Source organism: Camellia sinensis, chromosome 9, assembly GCF_055761805.1.
Source record: "Camellia sinensis isolate YWXY chromosome 9, ASM5576180v1, whole genome shotgun sequence".
NCBI classification, from domain to species: Eukaryota; Viridiplantae; Streptophyta; class Magnoliopsida; order Ericales; family Theaceae; genus Camellia; species Camellia sinensis.
Window position 1 is genome coordinate 109913580 of NC_138969.1, and position 23951 is coordinate 109937530.

Genomic DNA, 23951 nt, shown 5'->3' on the forward strand with positions numbered 1-23951 from the left:
TAATAATTTAGGGAGTCTATTTTTATGCTTTTAAAATTTAAGAGGTCAAAGTGATACTTTTCAATAGTTTAGAAAATTTCAGTGTAAATAACCCTGCTTACGAAGGAAAATGGAACAATTTCAGTTCTGGGGTTCATTAACGTAGAGAATAATAAATTTAGTATGACTGATACTTTCTTATCATAAACACTTTGTATTGTAAACTAATAATAAGTAACTACTGTTTAAAAAATTAATAGATAATATTTGGGCGTACTTTTTTTTTTCAATTAGGAGGAGATTATTTATGTGTTACGAAAATCATATTAAACTAGACAATTAACTATATAAAATTTTTTTGCAAAAACATCCATTCAAGTCCAATATCAACAATTACTGCTAAAAAATCAGAAAGGCCCATAATTAGGAATGAACAAATAGCTAAAACAAGTTCTAAATAAATAGTCAATCTACCCTTTGCAATGATTGACTATCCCACGTATAATTTCAGAATGTACAAGATTGCCAACTCAGCTAATTCTTCCTCAATTGATTATGTGGATATAGTTGAAGTGGGTAACTATTCGGTTGTCTCAAAGCACCCTATGTATTATTTACGTAATATTTTAAATCAATCATATAGTAAATAATTTTACGAATAGAATATACTGACTTATCTTTCTTAGATACTTAGGAGACAAAATATGAAAATTTTAGTATATATTGTAATTTTTCAATGGCCGAAGACATTATCATAATAGTCTATGAATATCTAATAATTTTTATAAAAATAGTGGTTAATAAATTATATTCAATGATAGTTACATTTAAATAATGAGGATCACCAAAACTCCATTTTGCATATGTTGTAATTATTTAATTGTTTGGATGGTTGTTACATTTAAATAATAAATTTCATCAATGTTATATGTTGATTTATTATTAAATAATTATATGACATATTAATAATTACATGATACTGTTAAACTGAATTTTTACTTATGAAAATACCTCAAGTTAAAGAAAAGTATTCCATAAGTATTCCAAACCTCAAGTCTGTCTAACGTCGAACTCCTTATTACACGTTGGTTCATGAAATTTAAATAAAAGGATTGGATTGAATTGGTTAAAGAACCACTCAACATGAACCTCCTTATATTACATGTTATTAGTCTATGAAATTAAAATGAAAGGGTTGGACTTAATTGATTAAAGGACCCACCCTCAAGTTAGTCTAATGCAGGCCTCCTTATCACACGCTAGTCCAATGAAATAGTTAGTCTTAATTGATTAAAGGACCACCTTTAAACTTGTCTAACGCTGGTCTTCTTATCACACGTTATTCCATATAATTATTATTCAATCATAAAATTGTATGTGTCTCAGAATTGAAAATCTCTACATATTCAAACTACTGATAAATACAATTTATCAATATATATATTATGTTCATTAAGATTAATTTTCACACTCAAGATTAGATGAATTCAATCCCACCTCTTAACGAGGGTGGTCTGAATGGTAATTTGGCTTTATATTAAAATCTTGTGATAATTTCCTTTCACTTGAGCTTTATAATAGTGCAATTTCAACTATTACAAAGCTTAAATGTGCCTAATAAAATTAATATAGTAATTAGGTACTCTAAAACTTTATTCAACATTTTAAAAGTCACCAAATTTGAATTGTAATCCACACCTATCAACTGTAGAGCCCACCTTGACTACAAGTTGTGATAGTGCCTCACTATCACATTCATAACACCATGCATTCTATATCTCAAATTTATTATTGAAGACTAAGAATTAATTTGTACTATTTGAGAAGACCTTGAATTTAGGTCAACAGAAAATATCCCAGGTTAATAATTCTATAATTTTAGAGGGGGGGGGGGGGGGAGGAGACACATAAACACAAAAACAAAAAACAATACCAAACTAGTGCCAACATGAGGAAAAAAAATAAAAAAAAAAAGAGCTCAAATTAAATTTATCATCATTCAATTTTTGTTCAAATTTTGTTATATTTTTTGCATTTCAATTGTCACAATCTTAATCCCATATTTTCAAACAAATTTTTTTTAATATGATCTTTTGGTCAATTGGTTGTTAAATTATATCCAAATTTCATATTAGTACCTGAATTTTCCTAAACTTTGAATCATACTGATATGAGAACGTTTATATTTAATTTAATTACATAGAACTCGAGTTTATTATGCTAATTAAATTAGGTGGTAGATTATTGTGCGAAGAGCCTTTAAAAAACTCAATAAGAATATTGATGGTTATGAAAATGGAAAACAAAAACTAATATCACAAAATGAATAAGAGCGGGAAGGATAATCACAAATACACAAGACCAAAATTTATGCATAACACAAAAAGAACAATACCAAAAAGAACAATACAACGAAGAACTACAGATGATAAATAATAAAATATAAAAATATATAAAAATAAAAAATAAAAAAAAAAAAAAAAAAACCAGAAACTCTATGTTAGTTAAATTCCCGGGTTACACTCAAAGCAAATTCAAACGTACCCGAAAGTTGATCATATATTTGCTTTTCAAAAAGATTTATAAATCATTATTTACAATGAATTTTCAATTTTAACTTTTAAATATTTCATTCTATAAATTAACTTTTAAAATATTTAGTTCTATATTGAGTGGTCACAAAAATTTTAAATTAATGTTGAATCACGGCTAAACATGAGTTTATTTGAATTGTGTGAGTTCAGTTTCAAAATATGATTGGTTTCGATTTGAGTACAAAAATTTGGAACTAGTAAATAACATATGCCTAACCGTAATTTGCCGCTACGCCACAAGGGCAACGGGTATTGTTGCACCCTTAACGCTATGTTTGGTCCATGAATTTTGATAAAGATTTAGAAAGAAAAATGAAAAAGATAAGTAAATGTGAATGAAATACAATAATATTTACTTATATTTCACGCATATTTTTCTTTTCTAACACCCCCTTTGGCCATATGATGTGGTTTTTAACCTTTTTTCAATTCAATAAATTTTTTTTTTTTTTTTGGTGTCCGAAAAAAAAAAATTTAATATAACGGTAAATTTGATATTTCGGATTATCATCTAACAATAAATAGCTATTCTCTATAAAATCAATAAATAATTATGTGGACATAGTAAGACCAATTATATAGATGTGGTAAGACCAATTATATAGATGTGGTGGTTATTGCATTACGATTGTAGTTGCATTTAAATAATGAGATTCAACAAAACTCTACTATACATATAGTAGCAGTTATTGAATTTTGTTGGATAATAATTACATTTAAATAGTAAAATTTATCTTTTTTATATTCTAATTTATTATTTAATAGTAATATCACGTATTATTAATAGTGATAATGTACTGTCACACCAAATTTTTACCCATCAAGGTGTTTGGTTTAGATGTTAAAAAAATAGTTATGTCACAAGTATTTTATATCATTTGGATTGTATTTGAATTATAAATTTGAGTATAAATTTAAAAAACAAAAAAGATGAGAGCAATGCGGAAAAATAAAATTATGTTAATTTTTTTTATATTGTTTTCTTTATCAAAATTTATAATTTAAATACAGTGTTAAAGATGATGTGAAAAAATCAAAGCAAACTTTAGTAGAAAGATCAAATCAAGGTATTTGAAGTCATTGGACTTATTGATTAAAAGTCACCAAATTTGAATGATAATCTACACCTATCAAAAGATTGAGCCCTCATTGGCTAAAAATTGTGAATCACGCAGTATTTGGCTTTATGGTTGTGTAACATAATTTATGGTATGAAGTATTCGATTCAATTTCAATGGAAAAGAATTTGATATCCTTTTGTGATGGTAATTTATTTTTACCCTATAACGGAGTTATATGTAGTTAGTAATTTTTTATTGACTGCCTTAGATTTGTTAATATGTTTAATAATGTAAATATTTTTTATATTTATAATTACTGTCATATTTATTGACCAAAAAAAAAAAAAAAGTTAAAAAATTGTGATAGTGCAACACAAAAATGTAACTATAGACTATAGTGCACACTCTCTTTCGTAACATCATATCCATTTTGTAAGATCTATATCTCAAAACTTTCAAGGAAGACTTTAATTATTTTTTTATGATTTGAGGAGACTTTGACTTGGGGTCAACAATAAATATCTCGTGATTTATAAATTTTATAATAAAAAAAAGAAAAAATCGAACATGTAAAAAATAAGAGAAAATAAACATAAGTTACAATGGAGAGACGAATTATATTTACTGTCCATATTAGTTAGAACAATTTCAAATACCAAGACATTATGCACAAACAATTTTGTGTAACTCACAGCCCTTTTCGGTTTTTTTTTTATTTATTTATAAAACACAGCCCTTTTCGATTGAGTGATTTAGTGACCCAAAAAAAAAAATGAAGTGAACTTTTCTTGGTCTCAATTATTTGTTTGTATTATTAAAGGGCAGAAAAATAAGAGGAAATTGAAAGAAATAAAATGAAACTCGTTTTTCTTAAAATTTACTTTTCGGAGAGATTAGGTGAAAAAATAATAGTGATTATTAACTTTTATAATGTCAAAATTATCCGTTTAAGTATAAAGAAATAAAAACATTAGTAAAAGATAGTTTGTTTATTTTATTTTATTTTTTTATTTTTATTTTTATTTTTATTTTTTTGTCAACCAATAATATATTTTTAATTATGTGGCGAGAATTATATCAAACTAACAATCATAGTCCAACAACTAAAACCAACCAAGTACTAACCACCAACATAAAAAAGAGCCCATAATGATATTAAATAAACATAATATAACAAAATAATCAAACTTTGTCTTTGGCAAAGACTGACCTCCTAACTTCCCAGTAAGAATATACAAGAGTGGTCTCCTATGGCTTTTTGTTTACCTTATGTACAACATTAGTGAGATATGAATTTGTTTTCTCACTCGTAACATAATTTTACAAAGTTTTATGATTTTATTTCAAATGAAGTTTGATTTTGAGAGGGTCATGAGTAAACGAAAGTGTTTATGTACACAGATTAATTCTACAAGGACAAACTTGGGCTCCTTTGAATTTCTAAAGATTAGTTGAGCGGTAAGTTGAGCCATGAGCCATAACGAGTGTTTCAAAGAATAAAAGTCACTAGTTTGAATATTATGAAGTACTTCGGCGTTAAAATCACCCCTAAGACTCGTACATAATAATTACTTGATATAATGACAAAGTAAACGTATTATAAAACTAATTAAGCAAAGCCCCAAATGCTTTCACTACTGGGGGAAAAAAAATGTGGTAAGATTGATTCAATTAGCCCACTATTGTGGAATCAAAATTTATTCAATTAATCATGATTCCAAATTAACCAGCATTTTCAACCCATATATCTATTGAAGTTTATTTATTTATTCAATTAATCATGATTCCAAATTAACCAGCATTCCAACCCATATATCTATTGAAGTTTATTTATTTATTTATTTATTATTGATCGATAAGAGATTATTTACGAATGTAAAGAGAATTACATCAAATTGAACTCTAATTCTAGAAGCCTAAAACCAACACAAAATGAGTCATTATGAAATTAAATAAACAACTCAATGCAATGACAAACCCCATAATAGGTGAAAATTAATCAACTTAGTATTTGACAAGAATCAACTCACATGATTTCTCAGTTAAGAGTATATGAATGATCGGCTTAATTTGTTATAAATTATTTAGAGTATGGGTTGACTTAGTAGTCAAGACCTAAGATCTGGAATGTGCTTATTTTATAGTTTAAAGTTTAAAGTTTAAAATCTTCTACAGATAAATAATTTTTTGAGATAGTCTATATAAAATTTGTCGCAACTTTAATTAAACCTTTATTAGTAGATGACAGAATTAATCCCCAAATTTTTCAGTTCTTTTAAGGGCAGATATTGAGTCAAAAGAAGGGGAAAAAAAAATTACTGTCAAATGGAGCCAATTGTGGCAAAGGATGGGACATAGCTCTGCTAATGGAGTCATAGGAAAACACACGCACCCAAAAAAAATAAAAATAAAAATGACGACACATAATACTTGCCAAGTGGAGCCAATTGTGGCAAAGGATGACGCTAAAATGATTTTTTTTTTTTTTTGATAGGTAAAAAAATAATTTTAAAGAAACAAAATAAATCATTGAAAACAAAAGTATTAGTTAGGGAATTTCATCATCACTTTAGACAAATATATTAGAATTATCACAATTTTAAATTATATTTAAGGGAGAGAACCTAATCAGACTAGTATCTTGTTGGCCTGTGTTGGAGCTTATTTTGGATTCATTTTAATGATTCAAATCGTTCAATGTATAAGGATCGTCTAATACTTAATACTTGTAAAAAATTACATTGATTAGATATTGATAGTCACTTGAACATCAGATCTGTATCATGGTTTTAAAAATAAATTGTTGACGCAAATATAATCTAATTAAGTGGATATTCATGTCTAATCGGTGTGATTTTCTGTAGATATAACATATTTGACGGCCCTTGCACATTAAACTATTTGGATTATCAATATGTGTTAAATATGTTATAAAAATGTGATATCATCAGAAGTGAACCATTTTAAAAAAAAAAATAGGGTAAATTACAATTTACACCCTTGCATTTTTCACTAAATCTCATTTTGGTCCTTACACATGGTGTTTTGGGAAGTTGGTAAAAAACTAATTTTTTTAGCTTTTTTGTGTAAATAAGCTAAAAAGCCAAAAAGTTTGCTTTTTACCAACTTCCCAAATTGCCAGTTAACCCCTGTACTTCAGGTCAAATCTCACTTTGGTTCCTACATATGAAATCGTGACAATCAACCCCTACACTTTTGCTCAATCTCACTTTGATCCCTATACAAGTGTCAATGTCTCTTTTCTGTTACTTTACTTTTAAATATTTAATAAAATTCAATCATATGATAAAAATGTGATTATGAAGTTAGGGTAAAAGAGGAAAATCATCCATATTTCTCATTAATACACTTTGTTCTACACAATAAGCACGTGACAGTTATAAAATATAATATATATACGTTCGAATGCTAAAAATTGGGATGAAGAGGTAAGAAAATAGAGCTTTTGAAATAAAAAAAAATGCGACAAAGAAATCAAAGAGAAAGAAAGATCAATATACAAAAGATTGTGTTACTGTGACAAACAGAGTTTCGTGATTCCAATTTATGCAAAACCCTAATTCATATTCTTAATCGTTCACAATCTGCGTTTTGTTTTAGCTTAATATAGTCATAATTTAATGTAAATTTTGGGACAAAGTGTGTACTGGTGAAAAATGTAGATGATTTTTCTCTCTTATTCTCATGTCGCAGTCACATTCTTGTCACATGATTGGATTCTGTTAAAGATTTAAACAATTGAGTAACAGAAATGAGACATTGGCACTTGTGTAAGGATCAAAATGAGATTTGACCAAAAATATAGGGTGTTGACTGTCATAATTTCATATATAGGGACCAAAGTGAAATTTGACCAGAAATGCATGGGGTTGGCTATCATGATTTCATGTGTAGAAATCAAAGTAAAATTTGGTGCAAAGTGCAGAGGTGCAAAGTGTAATTCACCTCAGCTTGCTTGGTTTTGATTTCCATAAAACATTTTTCAGAAAATTTTACTTTTTTATTTTTCATATATATATATTTTTTTGTTTTCAATGAATTTTTTAAATATTTTAAACTATTTTTTTTTTTAATTTTTAGACACATCTAACATAAATACACTTAAAAAGTATAATATTTGTGAATTTTTTTTAAAAAAATTTACTAAATACCAAAAATACAAAAATAAATACGAAAATTCAGTACATTTTTTTATATCTTTGTGTATTTATTAATTTTTAAAAATATTTTGTCACAAATATTTTACTATTTAGATACATCTAAGCAAGGTACATTTGAAAAAATATAAAAAAAAAACTGATTAAAATTTTGAAAATATTCACTAAAAACAAAAAAAAAATACAAAAAATAAAAAACTCAATTTTCATAAAATTGAAACCAAACAAACTGCATCTATATTTTTGTTATATTTAAAAATATATATATATATATATATATAAAGTTGGCATCTTTGACAAATTATACTTCTTTTTTGTAGCATCATGCTGTTTTTAATAATAATCTATGAACAAGTTAATATGAACACCAAATTGAAAATGTGTAACGCTAATGATTTTTAGAAGTTTATTTATTTATTTGGCTCAATTATAAAAGTAAAATCATAACTATCAACCATAGTTTTGAAAATCGGATCGGATCGGCCAGTCCAACCAGTTGACCGGCCCAATTTTCGATCTGAATTATACCACATTACTATTTGTATTGAAAACTCAATTTAAACCAGTTGAATCGGTGACTCGATTGAACTGCTAGTCTATTGAACCGTTGGGTTGACAGCAATATTTAAAAGCATTGCTCATGGTAGAAGGATTCGAACCTCCAACCTTTTACAATGTACTTTAAATGCTAACCGCAAAACTATTCGTATCTGTCGCTATTAGTGCTAAAACAATTTTATTATAAGTTAGTTTAGTTTGTATATTTTATACATGTACTTTTTCTTGCCCTTAAACTTAATTTTTTTTTTTGACAAACATATTATAAAATTATTTATGACATCACGATTTGATTCCAATTTACTCGCGATTAAACCAGTGATCCATCCACTCGACCAATTTTTCAGTGCACTCACCGGTTCGATTTGTAAAACATTGCTATCAACCATTCGACATTAACAATTTATAACACTAAGCAATTACATTTTGCACACATAATGCATAGAATGTATATCATCTGTCATATATTCTGTCTCATAGTCATCAGAGATTGCCATGTCAAAATCAATGAGTAGAAGAATTGGAATGAAACAGATGATTTCACACCCAATATGTGTGGCACCACTTCTAGTGTTGAATAATATCAAGTGCTAGATTGGTCAAATCTGACATAGGTATGTTACTAAAACTTCTTTTTAACATTAAAAAGAAGGATCATATTGCACAAATTATAAACTTCATGTGCAATGATCAGATGGAAGTTCAAGAACCAACATATCAAGGCTCAAGAAGCAACACGCGCAAAAAAAAAAAAAAAAAAGCAGTCCATTTAATTGCATTTTCAAAAATATATATATATATATATATATCCTACATTCTCACACTTCATTTTTCTCTCATCAATGATTTGAACTCTGAGGCAGCCTGAAGGATCCCCCAGCATAAAGCATCTGGTAAACCGGCTTGATTCGCTTTGTTAGAACTACGCTCAGGACAGTGCCCATGGCACACACAGCGGCCAAAACAATGAAGGTAAGCCTAAAGCAATTTGGGCCCAAGCAAGAAGTACGAACCCTGCAAGGACACCAGAGAAGAGGAGAGCACCGAGAGGATTCCTGAGCAACATGAAATTGAAGATTATCCCAAAATGCTTTAATCCGAAAAGCTAGGAGGCGGTTGGGACCATTATGGAAAACTGAAAGCCGTAGCAAATTCCAAGTACTGCTGTTGTGACATAGAGTGTACCATCAATAGCAGAAGCAAAGAAAAGGTATGTAATGATCATTATGATTTGTGTGAATGTCATCCAAAGTGTCCTAGGGATTGTTTTTGACCTGTAAAATAAGGAAAAACCAAAAAGGAATAAATAGGAATTACCAAGAGATTGTATTAAATAGGAATTAATCAACAAGGAATAATGGGTATCTCATCTGACAAAATGTTCGGAAACAACGCTGCCACCGAGCCGACCCACAACATTGAAAAGGCTGAATAGAGATAACAGGACGGTTGTATCTTCTGCACCTTGAGCTATTCCTATCTGAGCCAAGTTGTTGAGAACAGTAACACCCGAACCAACACGGGCGAAATAAAAAAAGAACAGAAGCCAGAAATCAGCCTTCACTATAGCTTCACGGAAAGTGAAATCTTCCCCTCTTTTGGGTCGTCTCTTCTTCTTCACTGCGCCCTCTCCCTCAGCTAGAAGCATATCCACCTCCGAAACACTATCGCTCTCATGAAAACTTCCAATATTTGTTGTTGATGTAGATGGGGTGAGCAACGGTTCCGATTTGCCCATATCACCTTCTGCTTGAATAAGTTAGTCTGAAGACCCTACTGGTCGACCAAGTGTTCCTAACTTACTCCGGTTTGAGGGATATCATGTCATCTTTGCAGGGATAGCAAGTGGAGCCATGAGAAGTAGAATCATTATGACAATTTAAGTATAGGAAACAGTATCACTCAAAGGAATAAAATGACTCAATACTGTGGTAGTGAGAAGATATAAGCCAAGCAAAACACTGGCCACTTGGGTGAAAAGAAAATGGCCACGCTCAGCAGAGTCTTCCCTGGAAGCGGGGGTACAAGGTTTAACAGCATACATCATTACAATACATAAAGTTGGGATCCCTAAAGTGAGAAAGAGCAAGAGCTTGGCAGAGGAATTGTGAAGCAAGATGCCGAAAATTTCCGTGTACATTGCAGCACTCAGCCCCACATAACCTTTGAGAATATACCAGCGACAGTGCCCCGACTGACAGGAAAGTTTCTCATGTTTGTTACAAGCACGTCTGTGCGAAGCCAAGCACCACTATTGGTGGCAACACAAAGTGCAAGCCATAACTGTCATTGAATTAAAAATTAGACATTGTCAGTAGAAAGTTTCTTAGGCGATCGACCAAAATGAAAATTCAAGGTAAACTGGATGGAAGGGGGATGTTTGTTAAGTACATATATACGACGTGTTCAGTAAGAATGATTTGATTATATAGATGGAAGAACTAGAGTACTCCAGAAACTGTGACCATCTCGTGTTCTGCTATAATTTATAGTGTACATATATACGCAAAGAAATGGCTTTAAAAAGAGGTCCACCTAGCCAATTAAGGTCTCCTGGAGCCTAAGCGTGAGACGCATGTCCGAGGCACCTCACGCCTAAGTGCGCGCCTTTTAAAACATTGTGTCTACTCGTGTTCAATGATCATTTGGGCATTTAGGAAAGAGTCCCACTTTACTGACATGGAAAAACATGTAGTAGTGATTGTTGTGTTCTCTTCGTTGACAAAATCATAATGAAGTATTTGTATTCATCATTGTTCATGCTCTCTACATTTCTTTTGCATGACGAAATGAATTGTTGTACTGGTCCAACACACACACATGCATGCATACACAAACACACATACAAAGAAACAGATGTATCCCCATGTCTAGATTTTCAGGAGTTTCAATTTACAACAACCTACATCTGTGTCAAAATAGTACAAGTTTGTCAATCCACAAAGCATAGCAAACTTGCCAGGACTTCAAAACTATTCTTCTAGGAATTCAGAGATGTGCCAGAAGCATAAGGCCTAAAAATATGAAAAATAAATAAAAGGAAAGAAAAAAGAGAAAAATAAACACTGGCCAAAATAAAGTAAAATAAAATAAAACCAAGAGAACGACAAGGGCAGTGTAAGGTGTGGTCCTCTGTTTGCATGATCTTTAACTTCTAGTTGATACTTTTCAGTTCTTTGCTAGTTCATTTTCATGCATCCTAAATTCACAAAATGACTTTATAACCTTCGGGTTAGTTTTATTACTCAGGATTTCGTAGGTTAGGCAACTGCCCTTTGCCCATAAATTAGGTGGGATAGACATGGGATTGTAAATGCTAAATGACAAATGTAACCAATCAAGACCAAGAGGATTTCATGGGTTCTTATTCTTCATTGAGCCAAAAAAATGTTTTTCAATATTAAGATGTCCATTGAACAAGAAATAATAGGGAGAGGGTGTTGATATGGCTAAGCTCAGCACCCATCATATAGATAAGTAAATCATGAAAGGTAATGCTGTTTTAAAAAATGAAATAGAACAGAATAGTGAAACAAAGCTGGAACTGTTGAGTGAAACTGTTTCTGTAGATACTGGGGTGCCAAAGTACATGAGGAGGACAAACAAAATCAGGAACAAGAATGGGCATTACATCCAAAACCTAGCATATACACATTCTTTAAAAAAAATTAATCAATGCTGTGTTTTTTTCTGCAGGGGTGATGCAACAACTGGCAAATGTTAAATTGACATTTGATATTCGTACATGTTTCAGACAGTAAGGGGAAACCATAACAGCATAACTTATTATGAAACTCCTACATCAAAGTCTGAATTCAGTCATAGGAACAAATCTGATTGGCAGATGCTGATTTTTTTAAACCATAAAATTTAAAACCACACTGATTCAAGCTGACTGTCAAACCTGCATGTAGAATGATCTGACTATGCATCAAGATTATCAAATTGTTTTATATAATAATCTGGTTTATTCAGTTCATTTAATTAATGTTGTTGCCTAATGCCTAGTGTTGTCAACAAATGAAAAAGCTCCATTAACAAAACAATCTTGTAAACAAAATCTAGCATTGATATATTTATCCATATGATTTGTTTGACTACATAAGAGAGTCCTTCAAGCATCACAATCTATCAAAGGGTTCAATCTTTCAAAATGCTTATATCCAATCAAGACTCCATTTTACTTTTAAGCAACAAGAAAGACTAGATCAAATCCGAACTTCTATATAGAGATCTACAAACCCAAGCTTGTGTTCAAGAACAAAACAACTAACTAATAGTAAACTAGTCTGAAATATACACCACATCAAAAATTCCCAATAAATCTTATCAGAAAATAACAATCATCTATCCAAAGACCAATAAATGTATATTATACCTGAAAAAAAAAAAAGGAAAAAAAAAAAAGAAAGAAAGAAAGAAGAGGAGCCTACCATCTTTATAGCACTAATCATATAATAAATTAAAATTAACAAGCAATCTATTAAACTAGTTTAATTCGAATCCCGTAAAGCGCTTGCCCAGTAATTACCTGAACTAACCCAAAATAATAACAATAAATTTCAAGCAAACTATTAAATGGGTATGCATAAATTTCAATTTTAGGCAAAGAAAATTAAGAACAATACCATGTAATGATGTAACAATTAACAACAAACAAACAATCAAATGGGTATGCAAAAAATTCAATTGTCGGCAAAGAAAACTACGAAGAACAACATTATGTAAAACAATAAACAACAATCAAACACTTAAATGGGTATCCAAAAAATTCAAATCTAGACAAAGAAAGCCAGAAATTACCAGCCAATAAGGCAAGGACTGAACAGTTTGGCTAACAACGAGCCAGAGGACTCCATAACCCAAAAAAGAAGCAAAAGCTCCGATCAAAGAACAATCCATGGGGAGAACTTGCTGCAGGCGATCCCAGGAGGGATTCCAACATTCTCACCAATATCGTTGGCGACTTCGAGCATTATGAGCTGTTGTTGAGAGAAACCCAGAACAATTTGAGAGAGTGTTAGTAATGGGCGCCCATGTGGCATGACCATTAAATTTGAATTTGAATTTGAATCCTTATCCAAATAGGTTTTGAATTTGAAATCAAATCTATTTAGGATAACTACTCAAGATACAGATATTATCAATTTTAACTGATATGGATAGATATAATAATATATTATATATCTGATATATGGTTATGGGTAATCAAGTGAGAAACAACGTATAGTCTGTTTCTATCCATATACTGACTCTCTCCCACAAAACAACGATCAAGTCTTTGCACTGTGATTTTGTGTGGGTGATATTCAATCTGTGATATCACTCCACTGCTGGGTTGATTTATCGTTTTTCTGGAAGCACGTGATTTATCCAAGAAGGTTCTATCATCAAGAAGGTATGATCTGATTATTTTATCCGCTGCATATTCTGTGTTTTTGATTTACATTGGTATCAGAGCATGTTAATGGATATTTTCGTGTTTCCTATAATCATGTGTATACTTTTATATGTATGTGTATATATTATACACATGAATATTTGTAGAGGAAGAAAAAAAAAATTCAGATTAGGAGCATAAATATTTTTCTTATGTTCATTAATGTCTTTTTTCATACAATAAATAGTTTTATTTTGAAAAAGGAGTCCGGCAGTACAAAAATCGGACCAGAAAACACCCTGGAAGGCGACGCGTGGTCTGCACGCGCCACCTGACGCCGTGGGCCGTTTCCACGCGCCCCCACGCGCAGCCACGCGCCCCCACGCGCCAGCTGCTCAACCGACGCGCTTGCACGCCCTCTCACGCGCGCGCCCTCCGCGCCACGCACGCGCGCCGTGCTCTGAGCCGCAGGCTGAGCCGCGCGCTGAGCCGCGCCGCGCCCCGAGCCAAGAGCCGAGCTGCGATCTGGGCCGCGTGCTGAGCCGCGCCGTTTTCCTCGGCTGGCTTGGCTGCTGGCGTATTAGGCACTGTTTGTTTTGTTTTTAATTCTGAATTGCGTTAATTGGCCATAATTTATTCGTTATAGCTTTGTTTTAAGCATGGTTGGTACCGTTAGACTCAGAATTAATTTTTCTACATTCTGCAAAATTTTGAAAATTTTATGAAGATAAAAAATATTTTTCCTGAAATAATAATGCATTATTTTTGCTTTAAAATGCATCTGGTGTTGCATGATTAAATTTTTGGGGCTGAATTTTTTATTGTAGACTATTGATATAGTTTACTATTTACTGGTATAGTTATAGCATTTTATCAGATTCTGGAATATTTATTTCTGATTTTATGTGTGTTTATTAGTTATTTAAAATTCCAGAAAATTCCAGAAAATACCAGAAAATTCCAGAAAATTTCAGGATGATGTACTTTCTGTTATGGCATAATTTAAATATTTAATACAGCATATTTTTTTTAGAGTTTGTAATATGTTGTAATTAGAGGAGCATGATTATTTATTTATTTATTTATTAGAATTCCATTATTAAATGAATATAGTATGAGTTATTTGTAAATTTACATTAAGATGCTATTGTATGGAATTTATCATGCTTTGTATATGCCATAGTCAGTGGGAGGTTATTCGGTTGAGAGAAATCTTTGTAGATTAACTCCCGAAAACTAATATTTTGCGCATAAATTAAATTAAATTTTGGATAATTGTCACCTGTGGCGCGAGAGACGATTACGAGCATAGCGGATTTTCGATCTTACGACTTGTGTAATATTGTCACTATTTAATTTAGTTTTTTGCGGCAAAATTATATTATGCTAATCAAATTAATCCCAATGCGAATTTCTCTCTAAATTGATTTAACTTATGGAAGTTAATTTGATTGACCTAAACTTAGTAGAGATGTTCAAATGTGAACAAACTAATCCCATTCTTTAGATGAGAAAAAGTCTTGGAGACTTTAGGTCAAACCTTAATTGAGCCAAAGTAAGGAAACATGACTCAAAGTCGCCGTGGTTTTGGTGCCTTGTTTGGCACAATAAAAACTAATGTGTGCGCTATGGTTAGCGGCATACTACGTAGTTTTGGTTGCCGAGTTTTGGAGTTATGAAATTAGTAAGCCCTCAATAGATCAGTATATGATCTTGACTAATGAGCTGCGCGGATTGACTTTGTAATTTGATTTGTAAATAATGTTACATCATTGGATGAAGTAACATTCAAGAGTCACGTCATCCTAGAAATGCGAGCTTAAATAAATTAGTCATTAAGTGTAAGACGAGTAGCCAGTATGAGCAGTGTTTTGCTCTCTACCCAATTATTGGGAGTTGGATGGAGCAAAATTTCATGCACTATAATAGTGTGCGTTGAAATATCACGTGAAGTTAAAAGATTAGCGCTTAGAAGCTGCAAAAATCTATTAACACTAAGTGAAAAGATTAGCGCTTAGTGGCTGCAAAATCTATTAGCATTGCCAACTTGTCTAAGTCTGGACACTTACTGTTTCCACACTTGAGTGTGAGACATGAGGAGGGGCTTCTTTGTACAATTCCTGAGCTAGGCTAACGTTTTGAATAACGTTTAACACTAAGCGCAAACGTTGCGGCATAGTGATGAAAAGGTCAAGGCCGACAAGGTTGTTATGACTCTAAGAATTTGACGCATCACTTGTGAGAGCATTGTGTTGAATTAGACTCTTTAGCCTAATTCGCACTTAAGTTACTTTGGAGCTGTCATAGTTGATAGCTTATTCTCTCTTTCTTGTGGATAGTAGAATTAATTGCAAGTAACTATGAAGCGAGAAATAGATATGGCAAGATGAGTATCGTCATCTTTCAACTAGATGCAGTAAAGTGTATGGAGAATAAAATTGACTTGAAGGTGCAGGGGATTAGCACTTACTAGTTAAATTTGCGACTTAGGCGCAGTTGATATCTCCATGACATCCTTTTATGATCTAGTGAATATGAATTAGTCCTGAGTCATTACCTAGTTGGGCCTAAACCTTTTAAACTTATCTTCGAGAACTCATACATTAAGATGATTGGAATTAGTTTATGACATTGGTCATGAACCAGTGGCTTATTATACTTAATCACATTAATGAGATGATAACACGATGGTTTGAGTAGGCCTTCTCGAGCCCACTCGCTTATGACATCCTGCTCTCATGTGAATGTGTAACTTTGTTCGCAAAGGGTGCGCACAAGTAAGTAGGAGAGCCGTAGAAGGTCATTTGTATTGGCGCATTTAGTCCACTATGATATTTGTGACTAGATATGTGTGAGGGTATGATAGCTAAGCCTCAATCTCGATACATTTATAGATTACGATACGCATCTGAGTCAAGACTATTTGATCTCCCATAAGTCAAAAGTTTTGAGATGATTTTTGACATTGCACATATGAGGTTGAGATCAATTAGATAACAGCTTTCATGCTTTTAGTTTTTGACCAAGGTGGCGAGTATCTATTTGAGTTATTTTTTTAGAAAACTCTGTGAAGAGAGATGGGTGCTTAGAAAATTGATTATTCCTAGTACTCAACAACACAATTGTGTAGTAGAGATAAGGAATTAAATATTGTTAATGATAGGTGGATAATGGCGCAAAATGTTTCCCAATTGGAAATTGCACTAGTTTGTTGCCTATATCCCTAACTAAGTGCCCTCCATATCAGATTTTACACTCCATTTGAGTAATGGGTTAGCGGAGAGCCATCTATGGGCGATCTGTAACCGTTAAGCAGCTTATCTTTATTTTACTTCTCATAAGATTGCGAAGTTCAGACCTAGGGTTCTATAGCGCATTATTGTATGCTGTCATGTAAACACAAAGGGTCGTGTGGCGCATTATTGTATGCGGTCATGCAAACCCTCCGGGTCATGTGCATATAGGTAAGCAGCTTTGTGGTAGTGTAACTAAGTCACATAAAGTTTTATTAGTAAAGGTGACGTGAATAGAGTTTTTGGAACTCTATAAGATGGAGAATTCCAAGCATAACGCTCTATGTAGCCTAGTTGAGAATGGAAAGAAATTTCTAATATCCTAGGGATAGTGGGAGCGATGTGCCTACTAATGGATTACTCCATTAGAGCAGAATACTCTACATTCTTAGTTGCGTGGTAGCAAATGTGAAAATTTTCCACGTCATCACTGGGTGATTAAGAGGGAAACATTCATGATTGCTCCGCAAGATGATAAAGAGCCTAGGATAATACCAAAGGCTCTAGTCCCCTGTTTTTAGAAAGTGGATCAATGTTGCGCAGTTTAAGACAAAGTCTTTGAGGATTAACCATTTTTTATAATTTGGTTGACTTTCCATTATGACGCAAAACTGTTATAAAGTTATGCGTAATTTGGATAGTCATTGTTGAGGCATAAGGCTCGCTAGATACCGAAAAGTCGCACCATTGAGGAAAGTGTAGACCATGAGAAGACTTCCTCCTGGGGAGTGAGGTTATTTTGACTTAGGCTATAATTGACATAAGTTCGGAACATTGATTTGTGGACATTGTGACCTGATTTCTCATTAGAGAATTGGATAAGTAGATCCGTAGGGATTTACCTTCTGCTTTTATGGTGAAAAGTTAGGAGCGCAAAAAGGTTGCTGGTTCCAATAAATCTTTTACAACGTAAAGCAGTTATCCAAACAGTGGTTCTTAGATTTCGTCAAGCCATGATAGGCCAACGATGATCAATGAAGACCACTGAGGCATGACCAATGGTCCAAAAGAAGTTTTTTCCTTACTTAGTCATTATGAGCCAGGAATTTAAAAGGTTGTCGCCACCTAGGGTGGGCAGTCCTCCATTTTAGATATGATGGACATGGGTGATGTAATTCATATGCTCGGATGTACGATCCTTAGGGATTGTTTTAGGAAAATTCTCGGTTTGTCTTCGATGACTTACATAAGGAATATCCTAGAACGATTCTAGATGCAAAATTGCAAACCCATTGACTTACCTATCGCTAAAAGCCAGAGCCTTAGCTATTGAGTGAATCCTCAGATTGTCTTTGGGAGAAACAGATGACCTATATTCCTTGATCTTTTCTTTGTTGTGGGAGCCTAAAGTACGCTATGTGGGCGTATTCGGCATGATAAGTGTTATCTTTGATAAATGGTTAACTGAGTTGTTTAGACATTGACCTTGCTCATTAGACTGTGGATAAAATGCTTTATTAGAAGCATATTAATTTGCTCCTTGTAAAATTCAATGCGCTAGTTGGGCGCATCTGCGCTAGTTGGGCGCATTAAGAATGAACGCAAATTGGTCACCAAAAAATATCTTTAGAGAGGTTATTGCGCAAGAGGTAGTGATCTTAAATCATTTCATGTGAGGCGCACATGGTGGATTCCGTTGTATATACTTATCGCAAGAGGTGCTGATAAGGCTTATGTTTGGAATCTACAATTGCGCAAGCTGTGGTCAATTTTTTTTTTTTTTAAATCGATCACTTATTTTGAGATGATGGGATGTTGACACTATTATGGTTTGTGTCATAATGATTAGCAGATGATGATGTCAGCAGGCAAGATTGGCTCACTCACACGAGCAATCGCCCTTGGCGCTTGGGAGCGAGCAAGGATGAGACTGGTGGTTTATTTTTATTTGGAGCCAAGAGAGGCTTAAATCATCCACTATGTATGTCGCCTTGGTTATAACCAAGATGAGGTCGTGTTAAGGACCAAACATGGATGTTAGTACCCACTTTCCATGTTGTGCCTGTTATGATTAGCCAGATGCGAGATCTCATTTGGCGCCTAGAAGGCGAGCAAATAGAGAATTTGGGTTAGGCGCTAGAAAGCGACTAGACTAATAGCTGTACGGTGTATCGAGTATGACGTCACTCTTTATGGAAGAGTTACTCCACCGTAGCATGTATTCATACTATATGTGCTTGGCGACCGAGTAATGAGGTGAGAGAATGGATCCCTGCTTCCTCACCGTGTGAGTCTTACGTGTCATTATTGATATGACTTTCATTTATGTACCATTTTGTGATTTTTGACTATGTCATAAGGTAAGGGGTTGATGTTTTGCTACTTTGGTATGTTGCCTGCGGTCATGCATGATTCGGCCTTAAGGGACATCACTGGGAAAGCGGTCAATCCTAAACTAAATGGCATGAGTGCAAAGGGAAGATCATCTAGTATTACACCACTGTTGTATATTCACTGCCGGCAACTCATATCGCTCTGTATGAGAGGCGAATTGAGTGTGAATATATTGCAAGAATTGAGAGGGTCAAACATGCTCTTTTTGAGGGATTAGAGATGTTTTTTGGACCGGTGTAATTAGATGGGTCTGGGGTATATGAGACACTATTTCTTTTCTTTTTTGGGTTGATGTCTCTGTGCTGACTCATATTGAGTTTCTAGTATAGAGCTCCCACTTGCAGGTGTTCTCAGCGGTCGCACGGTGCATTGGCTAGTATGAGATTGTTCGTTTTTGGGGGAGATTGAGATAGAGATGTGGCAGTGTCATGCCAACTCATGTGCGAGTGGGAGATGTTAGTAATGGGCGCCCATGTGGCATGACCATTAAATTTGAATTTGAATCCTTATCCAAATAGGTTTTGAATTTGAAATCAAACCTATTTAGGATAACCACTCAAGATACAGATATTATCAGTTTTAACTGATATGGATAGATATAATAATATATTATATATCTGATATATGGTTATGGGTAATCAAGTGAGAAACAACGTATAGTCTGTTTCTACCCATATACTAACTCTCTCCTACAAAACAACGATCAAGTCTTTGCACTGTGATTTTGTGTGGGTGATATTCAATCTGTGATATCACTCCACTGCTGGGTTGATTTATCGTTTTTCTGGAAGCACGTGATTTATCCAAGAAGGTTCTATCATCAAGAAGGTATGATCTGATTATTTTATCCGCTGCATATTCTGTGTTTTTGATTTACAGTGAGAGTAGAGAGGGAAGTTGTAGGCGTTGCCAGATGCAATTTGGAGCCAAACAGCAGCTACAAGACCCACCCATGGTGGTCTGGACCCGCCTTTGAGGTGCACCATTGAGGATTGTTGAGCTTTCAAGAATCTCAGTTTTTGTACAGTGTGTTTGATGTGTATGTGGACAGAGAAGAGGAAAGTGAGGAGGGAAAGAGGGGGAAAGTGGGGAGAGAAATTGCCTCCGTTTGGTACCGCCCTGAAATCTGGAACGCTAGTTTTACAGTTATTTTGGTTGTTTAGGAGTTTCAATCATAATTTGGCACTTATTTTTTAAAATTCGGTTGGGGTGAGAAAATTTAGACTAATCGGTCCTCCCGTCAGTTGAACGGAACAGTATAGTTTTATTTTTTTTTGTAATTGACATATATTAATTTTTATATATTCGAAAAAAATATTTTTAAATTTTTTAAAAAAATTTATATGTTTTAATAGAATTTTGAGTTATATGTTTAGTTATGAGTTGTAAATTTTTGTATCAAATATTATGTGTCACATCAAAAATTTATCACTCAATTCAAAACTTTTTCACCAAACAAATTTTTCACATTCAAATCATAATTCTAAAACTCACAAATTCAAAATACAATTTCTATTTTCAAATCATATTTAGAGATTGTTTGGAATGACCTAAATAAGTATATTTTTTATTTTTTTATAAAAAATGTATAAAAAAATAAAAAAGTAATGTAATGAAAAAAAAATAAAAATAAAAATTATTTTAAAATTGTCAAACTTGATCTTAAAAAGTTCTACCAAAAACAACCTTTGTTTTCTTTGTCTGAGAGTGTTGGGAATGCAAGGTTAGATTTGGGGCAAAACTATCTAGTGATTGTAAAGTGGACCTTTGCTTGACATGTCAGCAATTAAAATTTGGGCCAGTGTGCACTTTTTTTTTTTTTAGAAATTAAAAAAACATACAAAACAAAAAATCACGATTTGAACTTTGTAATTAAAAAAAAAATTAAATCTTTTAATTTGTCAATTTATACTTTTTTATTTTTTAATATTATTTGTATATTTTTCGTTAAGTAAATTGTTGGAAAAAATTGTATTTTAATTCTTAAATATAGATGTACTTCAATGATTAAGCCTCCGTTTGGGAAGTGGGTTGGCTTTTTGGTTTTTTGACTTTTTGGCTATTTTAGCCTGGTTTGGGAAGGACTTTTTGGCTTTTTGGCTTTTTTGACTTTTTTTGTGAGAGAGGATTGTAATGATTATGGGTTGGATTTGATGTTTTGTTTTTTGTGGCTAAAATAGCCTATTTTGTTTTTTGTGGCTATTTTAGCCAAAAAAGCCTGGGCTTTTTCTTGCCAAACGGAGGCTAAAGAATCTGTTTTCACTAACTTTAATGACAAAAATATATTTTTTTTAGACAATTTTACTTAACAAACTAGATAAATTATTTATATTGAAAATAAATCAAAATTATATCATATATTAATATTATATTGATAACAAGTATGAATAATATGAAATTAATAAGGTCAATTAAATGGTGGTGTAAAATTGATTTTGTGTCTCAAATAACCAATTAAGTGTCTGAGCTAATCTTACTTAAAATTATATATGGATCAATGATATTATATAATAATATTATTATTAATATTGCACTCAATATTGGGTGCAATTTAAAAATGAATACAAGGAGGATCAAATAAGATTATTGACCATTGAATTTTGTGACACCATTTGTCAATTCTACAACGTGTTATTAGATTTGGATATAAAATTTTAGGTACGATCTATTCTAAATTAATTATGTAACTAGTGTATGGGATAAATTCTCTTTCATATTCATGTATATTTTTTTTTGTGGGTTTTAATTCGGACTAACTTTCATAATTTGAATCACCTATATTGTAAGCTTCATAGTAAAGGATATTCGTATAAAAAATTAAATTTATCGAACAACTATAAACACGAAAACAAATCATGTTTTGTTTTACAAAATGAATAGTGTGATTTGTTCTTGTTTTTATAGATGTCCGATAAAATTGATTTTTTGCATGGATGACATTTATTACAAGACCTACAAAGTTAACGGTTCGGATCATTGATGTGAATTCAAATTTGGGCCACAAGAGAAATATGAATAAGTATGGAGAGATGCAAGTATGGAGGGGAGTTTATCCGTTAATATATTACTTTGAGGCATTAAAAGTGGAGTATTAAACCAAATAAATTAGGGGAGAATTACATTACAGTGGGACAAAGGAGAAAATTACAAAAATATATAGGGTGCAGGTAATTCTGTGATAGGGTGCAAGTGAAAAACTGTGACTTGCACCCTTCATGCTTGTGTAAAAAAAATTTCCACCATGTAATTCTCCCATAAATTAACGCATCAAACTTTTTTTTTTTTAATTGTGACATTAAACGTTGTTTGAAATAGAGTAATGTTGTACCTTTGCTGCATTTGAGATGTATCGCCCTGTCCATCTATGCTTGCTGACACCGCGAAACTTTGAACTTCTCTTCACTGTGGTAGGGGCGGAAGCTTGATAAACTTGCTGCTGTGGCTGCTCTATTTGTTGATTGTGGCACGCGGGAGAAGACCGAATCCTTGGAACGTAAATCTCTCTCTCTCTCTCTCTCTCTCTCTCTCTCTCGCGAGGGCTGGTCGAGAGTTACAGGGGAATTTGGGATCTCTGAATCAATTGGAGGCCTGCCATTTCTGTGTTGATAATCTGAATCCAAATCACAGAGAGAGACCACCACACAGTCTAGGCACCATCCACAGTGGAGTGGAACACTGTAGCTGGGTTTTGCTCGGTGGCTGGGCCAAATACCCCTGTTTGCATCACAGAGAGAGGAACAACACAGAAGTGCCCTTTACCTGTTCGACAAAATGCCCTTTACCTGTTCAACAAAATGCCCCAGTGAAACCTTGTCACTGTGCTGTCATAAGATGATTAAGGAGAAAGAGAAAGAGAAAGAGAAGGACAATGAGAGGGACAGAGAGGGTAGTAAGCTATCATTGAAGAAGGGCAAACTAGCCAAGAGCAAACTAGCCAAGAGTAAATCAAAAAGCAAATCTTCGACTAAGGTATCTTTGAAGGAGTTTGTAAATCAGGTGGATCAACTATCTACTGATGATATGCCTAATGTACTTCCCCGCCGGTCTACACGCATTCGAGGCCCTCCCAAATCTCTTTCACTTGGAGATTTTGTGGGACCGTGGCAAGGGCCCTCAAATGTAAACAAGAGGGGATTGAGGGACGTAGATTCGAAGGATAGCTCAATTGAGTGTGATAGTGATCTTGGTACAACACAGTTTCGCTGGACTGTGGAAATGCAAGCCTCACCTGAGCAATCACCAAAGCAGCATCAAACACCTAATGCATGGAACACACCAACTAGAGTGCTAACTGATGTTGAGCAGTGGCCAAAATTGACCACTGTGTCCCCATTGGTGGCAAACGAAATGATGCTGTCAAATAAATTTGGCTCACTTAGTGCTGATCAAAGGAAAGAAGTAATGGGTTCCAAGCAACGAGAGAGTGATAAGCCCGTGCGAGCTTGTCGAAATGAGGATTCGATTGATCTACATATGGAAGATGGTAGTGAAGGTCTGGATGCACTTGCTATATCAGGTAAACCTCTACAAGTTGGGAGCTCTTTAATTAAAGAAGAGATTAACAAGATGTCAAA

At 33.2% G+C, this 23951-nt stretch overlaps 1 pseudogene across 1 annotated transcript; it reads right to left on the minus strand.

The window, feature by feature from the left end:
• Positions 1-8987: 8987 nt before the first annotated feature.
• On the minus strand, positions 8988-20499 carry LOC114309437 (protein NUCLEAR FUSION DEFECTIVE 4-like; annotated as a pseudogene). Its single transcript, XR_014340170.1, has 4 exons — positions 20258-20499; positions 13174-13390; positions 9720-10653; positions 8988-9644 (listed from the first exon to the last, which is right to left on the minus strand). The product of XR_014340170.1 is annotated as a protein NUCLEAR FUSION DEFECTIVE 4-like (transcript).
• Positions 20500-23951: the final 3452 nt, after the last annotated feature.